We start from the raw sequence: 9,940 nt of genomic DNA, 5'->3' as shown, positions 1-9,940 counted from the left end.
AAAATTAACAATAAAAATGGAAAATAAAAAATGAGGTATATAAGGTGCGTGATTGTTTAAAGAAATTTCTCTTGGTTATTTCACATAATAAGGTGCAATTAGGTAGCAGTATAGTCACCCGTAACCGGTTACCAGGTATAGGTCCGTTCTTTTGGGACAAAGTAGGTTCTTGGACTGGGTTGTTAGTTCACCCTTGGCACTTTGTAAATCTGCAGGAGTCCTTTATGGATTTGGCGACAGGTTGTGTTCCTGTGAGTTGGCAGTTGGCTGTATGGGGTCAGCAAGCTGGATATGCCTCTCTCTCTTATTGCCCAAGTTCCAAAGGTATGGCTCCAAATTTTCAGCAAATAAAGTGCTAGTGCAGGAAAAATTGTAGGTCCAAGGGTAGGTGGTATGGTGACTCAAATTGTTAGCTGCTGGCACCTGTTCACCGACGCGTTTCGCTGTGGTATACACAGCTTTTTCAAGGTGTAGTGCTTTCCATGAGGTTTAGGGTTTATATACCCTCATTGATTAGTTAGTGATTAGCACCTGTTCATTAATTGATATGCGTATATAGCTTTCACAAAATTTAAAAACATCATTTTATTCATAAAGTAGGAGGCAGACCCACTTATGTAAACTCTATTTTTATTTAAAACGAGCATTAGAACAACTGTAAAACATAATAAGACTTACATATGAATTCTCCGGGTTCCGTTTCCGGATATCCGGTTATTGGCTATTTCCGATGTCTGGAACGCATCTATGCGTTCCACCTTACGTCATTTAGGCATTTACTCCCCTGTGATTATATGGGGAGTATTTAGCCCTATGTGTCCGTCTTTATATTGGTCCTCTGAATTGGGACACAATGTGCGGCAATTAGAGTTCCGCTTCTCTATATATCTGCCGTGTGTTCTTCATATTTAGATATTTCCGGTTTGGTGGAACGCATTTATGCGGTCCATACATTCTATCCTTCGTTATACATAATATTCTATCTCTTATTTCTTAGTTTTAGTTCTGATATATGGTTCCTTTATATATCATTAGGTTTTAAAGGCAGATTTTATATATATTCATTTTATTTACCTATGGGAAGTAGTTGTAATATAATAATAATCGTATAATCTTTAGTTTTTCTTAAATAGTTATTTATCACTCATTTATCTCAGCAGAAATTACCAGAAAATAATATCAAATGAAGAAATGAAAAAATGAAAAAATGAAAAAATAATAACGAAAAAATAACAAAAATAATAAATAAATAAATAAAGAAATAAAGAAATAGATACTTAGATAAACAGACGATAATCATAAACTAAAAATAGCAAAATTATCGCTATAGCAATAATGCAGAATCAGGAGTAAATTACAGAAAGCATGTATAAGGTATAGTTAGGTAAAGGCTCACATTTTTTATTATTTTTTATTTTTTATTTTTTATATTTTATATATATCTTTCATATTTTATATATTTTATATTTTATAGTTTTACAGCATACATCCACATATATAGCAAGATCTATGTGGTGTACATCTCCGAGGGGGGAGGAGTATGGTAGGTAAGCAAAGGGGAGGGTTGTTATATGGGAAAGTCAGAAGAATGTGGAGTCTAAGTCTGAGTCTGTAGATGTATCTCAGAGGGGTGTTATTTATGAGGCATGGACTTAGAGGTCATATCATTAATGACTTCTTGCTAGATTACACTATTTAGCTCTATAGCCTCGTTTAGGCCATCTGGATGGATTGAGTTCATATTAAAAATCCAAAACACCTCTTGTCTACACAGTTTCTTGAATCTGTCTCCCCCTCTCATTGTATGTGGTATTGATTCGAGTCCTATAATTTTAAGATCTTTGGGATCTCCATTATGTGTTTCCCAGAAATGTTTTGGAATGCTGTGTGTAAGTCTCCTTCTCAATATGTTGCCTCTATGTTCCAGGAATCTAATTTTTAGTTTTCTGGTTGTTCGGCCTATGTATTTATATCCGCATTTACATATCAGCATATAGATCACGAAGCTGGTGTTACAGTTTATGAAACTGTTGATGGGCCATATTTTACCGTCCTTGTCTGTGATCTGTTTTGTTGGTTCTACATGATTACAAGTTAAACATCTCGTTCCTCCACACTTAAAGAAACCTTTCGGTCTTTCATTTTTTAACCACATTGTGTCAGGTTGTTCCCTTTGTATCTCAATTGGTTTTAGGAAACTAGGTGCTACTATATTCCTAAGTGTTTTATTTTTCCGAAAAATAAATTGTGGTTTTGTCGGAAGGTTTTCTAGTAGGGGATCTTGTCTCAGAATCCCATAGTTCTTTCTTACTATATTCTTTATTTTATTTGTATAGCTGTTATATGTGGATATATATGCTGTTTTTTGCTGCTCATCATCTTGTGGCCTTTCTCCTTTCTTTTTAACTGATGGGTTTTCTAATAATCTTTCCCTATCTAGTTTTATTACCTCATTGTATGCTTTTGTGACCAGATATCTGGGGTACCCCCTTTGTATAAAAGATTCCATCATATCTTTTGCCTGTACTTCGAATACAGAGAAATCAGAACAGTTTCTATAAATCCTCAATAATTGTCCCTTGGGTATATTACTTTTCCATGCGGAATGGTGGGCACTTGTATAGTGGAGGTAGGCATTCGAGCCTACTTCTTTAACATAATTTGATGTATGTATTCTGTTTTCTCTAATCTCCAGGGTCACATCCAGAAAGGTGGCACGCTCTGAATTGAAAGTGTGGGTGAAGTGAAGGTTATAATCATTATTGTTAAGGTGATCAACAAAAATCTGTGCTGTGTCTGAATCCCCCTGCCAAATAATAAAAAGGTCATCAATATAACGACCATAGAGGACCAGATCCGCACCAAACCCGCCGTCCCAAATTAGTTGTTGTTCAATTTCCCCCATGTAGAGGTTTGCGTAGCTTGGCGCGAATCTGGTCCCCATGGCCGTTCCCATCACCTGTTTATAAAAAGTGTTTTGAAATAAAAAATAATTATGTTCCAAGATATAGGTAATGGAGTCTGTGATAAATTTTTGGTGGCGGATGTCTAAATCTCCGTCTTTCTCCAATCTGTTTTTTATAGCCTGTACTCCAAGCCCATGAGGGATATTGGAGTACAGGCTAGTGACATCCAATGTTAAGAAAGAATAATTATTTTTCCATTCAATGCCTTGGATAAGTTGTAAAAAGTGTATAGTATCTTTAATATGTGATTGGAGAGTGGACACCCGTGCTTGTAGATAAGAATCTACATAAAATGATAAATTTGTGGAAAGTGACTGTATACCTGAAATAATAGGTCGCCCAGGGGGTGAAGTGAGGGATTTGTGTATTTTGGGCAAATGATAATAAATTGGGACTACTGGGTGTTCGTTATATAAAAAGCGTAATTCCTCTCTGGATATGACCCCATCAAGCGCCGCACCATTGAGCAACTCCAAGAGTTCCTGTCCAAAGGTTTTTGTGGGGTCACCATCCAAGACAGTGTAGAATTTTTTATCCATTAGTTGTCTTTCGGCTTCTGCCACATAATCCAATCTGTCCTGGATGATGATCCCCCCCCCCTTGTCTGCCTCACGAATAACAAGTGTAGTGTCCTTAGTGAGCTTTTTAAGGGCCTGTCTTTCCTTTTTGTTCAGATTAGATTTTTTTGTTTCTTTTTTCCTATCTATATCTTTACACATTATTTTAAAATCTGAGAGTGTAGTCTTATAGAAACTTTCTATACTTGTTCCTTTTGATCTTATCGGATAGAAATCAGATTTATTTTTGAAAGTTTTTCTCTTTATATCATAGATTTTAGTGGTACTCTGGGTCTCTGGATCAGAACCTATTTCTTCCAATAATTCATTTAGAGCGTCAAGGGCTGGTTTATCTCCTTGATCTAGGAGGATCGGCATTACCCCCTCCTGATCGTTCTTAAGAGATTGTTTCGCAAAAAATCTTTTTCTGCAAAGGCTTCTAACGAAGCGGTTCAGCTCTACAAATAAATCAAAAATGTTGGGGGTGGTTGTGGGTGAAAACTTTAGTCCCTTCCTTAGAAGTGATAGTTCTGATTCAGAGAGTTTTTTTGAGGAGAGGTTAAAAACTGTCTGTTTAAGTCGTTTTAGTTCTTGTGACTTAATTGCTCTTAGTTTCTTTTGTTTCGTCTTTTTTCCTCCTCTTCGTCCTCTGTATCTAAACTGCGTCCCCTTTTTGTGGTCCCTAATTCTTTTTTTCTGTTCATCCTGTACTCTTCTGGATTGTTTTGTCCTCTCCTCTCTAAAAAAACTTCGCTATTATCGTTTCCTTTCCATGTATCATTATGTTCTTTTATTTTTGGCCGAGCCCCCATTATTCTAGATTCTTGTCTATATTCGGTGATATTAGTCTGGGGTTTCTCTGGGGCAGATCTCTGCTCGTGACGGTATTCAGGGGTACGGGGACCGGAGTGGGTCCTCCGTCTCCCCGCATTCCCCTGTCCCCCGCCCTGAGAGAATCTTCTCCCAGGTCTCTGGCGGGAGGTGTGGGAGTATTTCCTCTCATTACCACGATTATTTTGTGTATTCTCTCTCTGATATCCTGATTCTCTATTTTGAAGATATTTCGGTTTGTGATCTCTATTTCTATTTTTATTTCTATAGAATGTATGGACCGCATAAATGCGTTCCACCAAACCGGAAATATCTAAATATGAAGAACACACGGCAGATATATAGAGAAGCGGAACTCTAATTGCCGCACATTGTGTCCCAATTCAGAGGACCAATATAAAGACGGACACATAGGGCTAAATACTCCCCATATAATCACAGGGGAGTAAATGCCTAAATGACGTAAGGTGGAACGCATAGATGCGTTCCAGACATCGGAAATAGCCAATAACCGGATATCCGGAAACGGAACCCGGAGAATTCATATGTAAGTCTTATTATGTTTTACAGTTGTTCTAATGCTCGTTTTAAATAAAAATAGAGTTTACATAAGTGGGTCTGCCTCCTACTTTATGAATAAAATGATGTTTTTAAATTTTGTGAAAGCTATATACGCATATCAATTAATGAACAGGTGCTAATCACTAACTAATCAATGAGGGTATATAAACCCTAAACCTCATGGAAAGCACTACACCTTGAAAAAGCTGTGTATACCACAGCGAAACGCGTCGGTGAACAGGTGCCAGCAGCTAACAATTTGAGTCACCATACCACCTACCCTTGGACCTACAATTTTTCCTGCACTAGCACTTTATTTGCTGAAAATTTGGAGCCATACCTTTGGAACTTGGGCAATAAGAGAGAGAGGCATATCCAGCTTGCTGACCCCATACAGCCAACTGCCAACTCACAGGAACACAACCTGTCGCCAAATCCATAAAGGACTCCTGCAGATTTACAAAGTGCCAAGGGTGAACTAACAACCCAGTCCAAGAACCTACTTTGTCCCAAAAGAACGGACCTATACCTGGTAACCGGTTACGGGTGACTATACTGCTACCTAATTGCACCTTATTATGTGAAATAACCAAGAGAAATTTCTTTAAACAATCACGCACCTTATATACCTCATTTTTTATTTTCCATTTTTATTGTTAATTTTTTTAAATTGTGTAGAATATATATTTTTAAATTGTGTCGAATAATATTGTTTAATAAATTTATCTACTTCAAAAAAGCGCAGCAAAAACCCCCCCTTTTTTTCTTTCGATCAAATTGGAGACTGACAACCTCTTAACACTGCTGCAGCTTGTGTGATACAGCTCATTTATCGAGCGCCTCTAAAAAGGATAACTTTACGTTACCCTCACTTTCTTTTCTATATTTACCAAGTCTTTAAGAGGCTGCTGAGATGAGCTGTTTCACACACTTTGAAGATAGACTTAGTAGGAGGCAGACCTATTTCTCCCAATGGGATACACCACTGGGTGATCGAGATAAATTAGTTTATAATGACCTAAGAAATGAATTTGAACAATTGGAGAAACTTCTAAAATCCGAAGTTAAATATTGGCTAGATAGCGTAAATCTGCAAAAGTATATTGATAAAAATATGATACCGCGTGGTTTGAGACTTTTTAAACCATCAATATTCCCTGCAGATTCCGAATCTCAACAAGAATGGGAGAAAACTCTAGACAAATGTTCTATAGAGCTAATGAAAATAGTAATTAAATACAGAAAGACTGAAGCAAGCAAAATGGAGGGAGAGATTGAAAAACTCAAAATAGAACTAGAGAAACATAAACACACTCAGGAATTCAAAGAGAAAGATGTGATTGTGACAGATAGAATGGCGAAATTTGAACAATCAATAATAGAAATGAAGTGTAAAAAATTTAAAAGGGACACTAATGATTATGAAGATGGGGAAGTGAGATCCTATAGAAATAAAAATAGAAATAGAGATCACAAACCGAAATATCTTCAAAATAGAGAATCAGGATATCAGAGAGAGAATACACAAAATAATCGTGGTAATGAGAGGAAATACTCCCACACCTCCCGCCAGAGACCTGGGAGAAGATTCTCTCAGGGCGGGGGACAGGGGAATGCGGGGAGACGGAGGACCCACTCCGGTCCCCGTACCCCTGAATACCGTCACGAGCAGAGATCTGCCCCAGAGAAACCCCAGACTAATATCACCGAATATAGACAAGAATCTAGAATAATGGGGGCTCGGCCAAAAATAAAAGAACATAATGATACATGGAAAGGAAACGATAATAGCGAAGTTTTTTTAGAGAGGAGAGGACAAAACAATCCAGAAGAGTACAGGATGAACAGAAAAAAAGAATTAGGGACCACAAAAAGGGGACGCAGTTTAGATACAGAGGACGAAGAGGAGGAAAAAAGACGAAACAAAAGAAACTAAGAGCAATTAAGTCACAAGAACTAAAACGACTTAAACAGACAGTTTTTAACCTCTCCTCAAAAAAACTCTCTGAATCAGAACTATCACTTCTAAGGAAGGGACTAAAGTTTTCACCCACAACCACCCCCAACATTTTTGATTTATTTGTAGAGCTGAACCGCTTCGTTAGAAGCCTTTGCAGAAAAAGATTTTTTGCGAAACAATCTCTTAAGAACGATCAGGAGGGGGTAATGCCGATCCTCCTAGATCAAGGAGATAAACCAGCCCTTGACGCTCTAAATGAATTATTGGAAGAAATAGGTTCTGATCCAGAGACCCAGAGTACCACTAAAATCTATGATATAAAGAGAAAAACTTTCAAAAATAAATCTGATTTCTATCCGATAAGATCAAAAGGAACAAGTATAGAAAGTTTCTATAAGACTACACTCTCAGATTTTAAAATAATGTGTAAAGATATAGATAGGAAAAAAGAAACAAAAAAATCTAATCTGAACAAAAAGGAAAGACAGGCCCTTAAAAAGCTCACTAAGGACACTACACTTGTTATTCGTGAGGCAGACAAGGGGGGGGGGATCATCATCCAGGACAGATTGGATTATGTGGCAGAAGCCGAAAGACAACTAATGGATAAAAAATTCTACACTGTCTTGGATGGTGACCCCACAAAAACCTTTGGACAGGAACTCTTGGAGTTGCTCAATGGTGCGGCGCTTGATGGGGTCATATCCAGAGAGGAATTACGCTTTTTATATAACGAACACCCAGTAGTCCCAATTTATTATCATTTGCCCAAAATACACAAATCCCTCACTTCACCCCCTGGGCGACCTATTATTTCAGGTATACAGTCACTTTCCACAAATTTATCATTTTATGTAGATTCTTATCTACAAGCACGGGTGTCCACTCTCCAATCACATATTAAAGATACTATACACTTTTTACAACTTATCCAAGGCATTGAATGGAAAAATAATTATTCTTTCTTAACATTGGATGTCACTAGCCTGTACTCCAATATCCCTCATGGGCTTGGAGTACAGGCTATAAAAAACAGATTGGAGAAAGACGGAGATTTAGACATCCGCCACCAAAAATTTATCACAGACTCCATTACCTATATCTTGGAACATAATTATTTTTTATTTCAAAACACTTTTTATAAACAGGTGATGGGAACGGCCATGGGGACCAGATTCGCGCCAAGCTACGCAAACCTCTACATGGGGGAAATTGAACAACAACTAATTTGGGACGGCGGGTTTGGTGCGGATCTGGTCCTCTATGGTCGTTATATTGATGACCTTTTTATTATTTGGCAGGGGGATTCAGACACAGCACAGATTTTTGTTGATCACCTTAACAATAATGATTATAACCTTCACTTCACCCACACTTTCAATTCAGAGCGTGCCACCTTTCTGGATGTGACCCTGGAGATTAGAGAAAACAGAATACATACATCAAATTATGTTAAAGAAGTAGGCTCGAATGCCTACCTCCACTATACAAGTGCCCACCATTCCGCATGGAAAAGTAATATACCCAAGGGACAATTATTGAGGATTTATAGAAACTGTTCTGATTTCTCTGTATTCGAAGTACAGGCAAAAGATATGATGGAATCTTTTATACAAAGGGGGTACCCCAGATATCTGGTCACAAAAGCATACAATGAGGTAATAAAACTAGATAGGGAAAGATTATTAGAAAACCCATCAGTTAAAAAGAAAGGAGAAAGGCCACAAGATGATGAGCAGCAAAAAACAGCATATATATCCACATATAACAGCTATACAAATAAAATAAAGAATATAGTAAGAAAGAACTATGGGATTCTGAGACAAGATCCCCTACTAGAAAACCTTCCGACAAAACCACAATTTATTTTTCGGAAAAATAAAACACTTAGGAATATAGTAGCACCTAGTTTCCTAAAACCAATTGAGATACAAAGGGAACAACCTGACACAATGTGGTTAAAAAATGAAAGACCGAAAGGTTTCTTTAAGTGTGGAGGAACGAGATGTTTAACTTGTAATCATGTAGAACCAACAAAACAGATCACAGACAAGGACGGTAAAATATGGCCCATCAACAGTTTCATAAACTGTAACACCAGCTTCGTGATCTATATGCTGATATGTAAATGCGGATATAAATACATAGGCCGAACAACCAGAAAACTAAAAATTAGATTCCTGGAACATAGAGGCAACATATTGAGAAGGAGACTTACACACAGCATTCCAAAACATTTCTGGGAAACACATAATGGAGATCCCAAAGATCTTAAAATTATAGGACTCGAATCAATACCACATACAATGAGAGGGGGAGACAGATTCAAGAAACTGTGTAGACAAGAGGTGTTTTGGATTTTTAATATGAACTCAATCCATCCAGATGGCCTAAACGAGGCTATAGAGCTAAATAGTGTAATCTAGCAAGAAGTCATTAATGATATGACCTCTAAGTCCATGCCTCATAAATAACACCCCTCTGAGATACATCTACAGACTCAGACTTAGACTCCACATTCTTCTGACTTTCCCATATAACAACCCTCCCCTTTGCTTACCTACCATACTCCTCCCCCCTCGGAGATGTACACCACATAGATCTTGCTATATATGTGGATGTATGCTGTAAAACTATAAAATATAAAATATATAAAATATGAAAGATATATATAAAATATAAAAAATAAAAAATAAAAAATAATAAAAAATGTGAGCCTTTACCTAACTATACCTTATACATGCTTTCTGTAATTTACTCCTGATTCTGCATTATTGCTATAGCGATAATTTTGCTATTTTTAGTTTATGATTATCGTCTGTTTATCTAAGTATCTATTTCTTTATTTCTTTATTTATTTATTTATTATTTTTGTTATTTTTTCGTTATTATTTTTTCATTTTTTCATTTTTTCATTTCTTCATTTGATATTATTTTCTGGTAATTTCTGCTGAGATAAATGAGTGATAAATAACTATTTAAGAAAAACTAAAGATTATACGATTATTATTATATTACAACTACTTCCCATAGGTAAATAAAATGAATATATATAAAATCTGCCT

This window comes from Crinia signifera, chromosome 9 (assembly GCF_055691185.1).
Source record: "Crinia signifera chromosome 9, ASM5569118v1, whole genome shotgun sequence".
Lineage (NCBI taxonomy): Eukaryota > Metazoa > Chordata > Amphibia > Anura > Myobatrachidae > Crinia > Crinia signifera.
Note: the sequence above shows the minus strand (reverse complement) of the source record.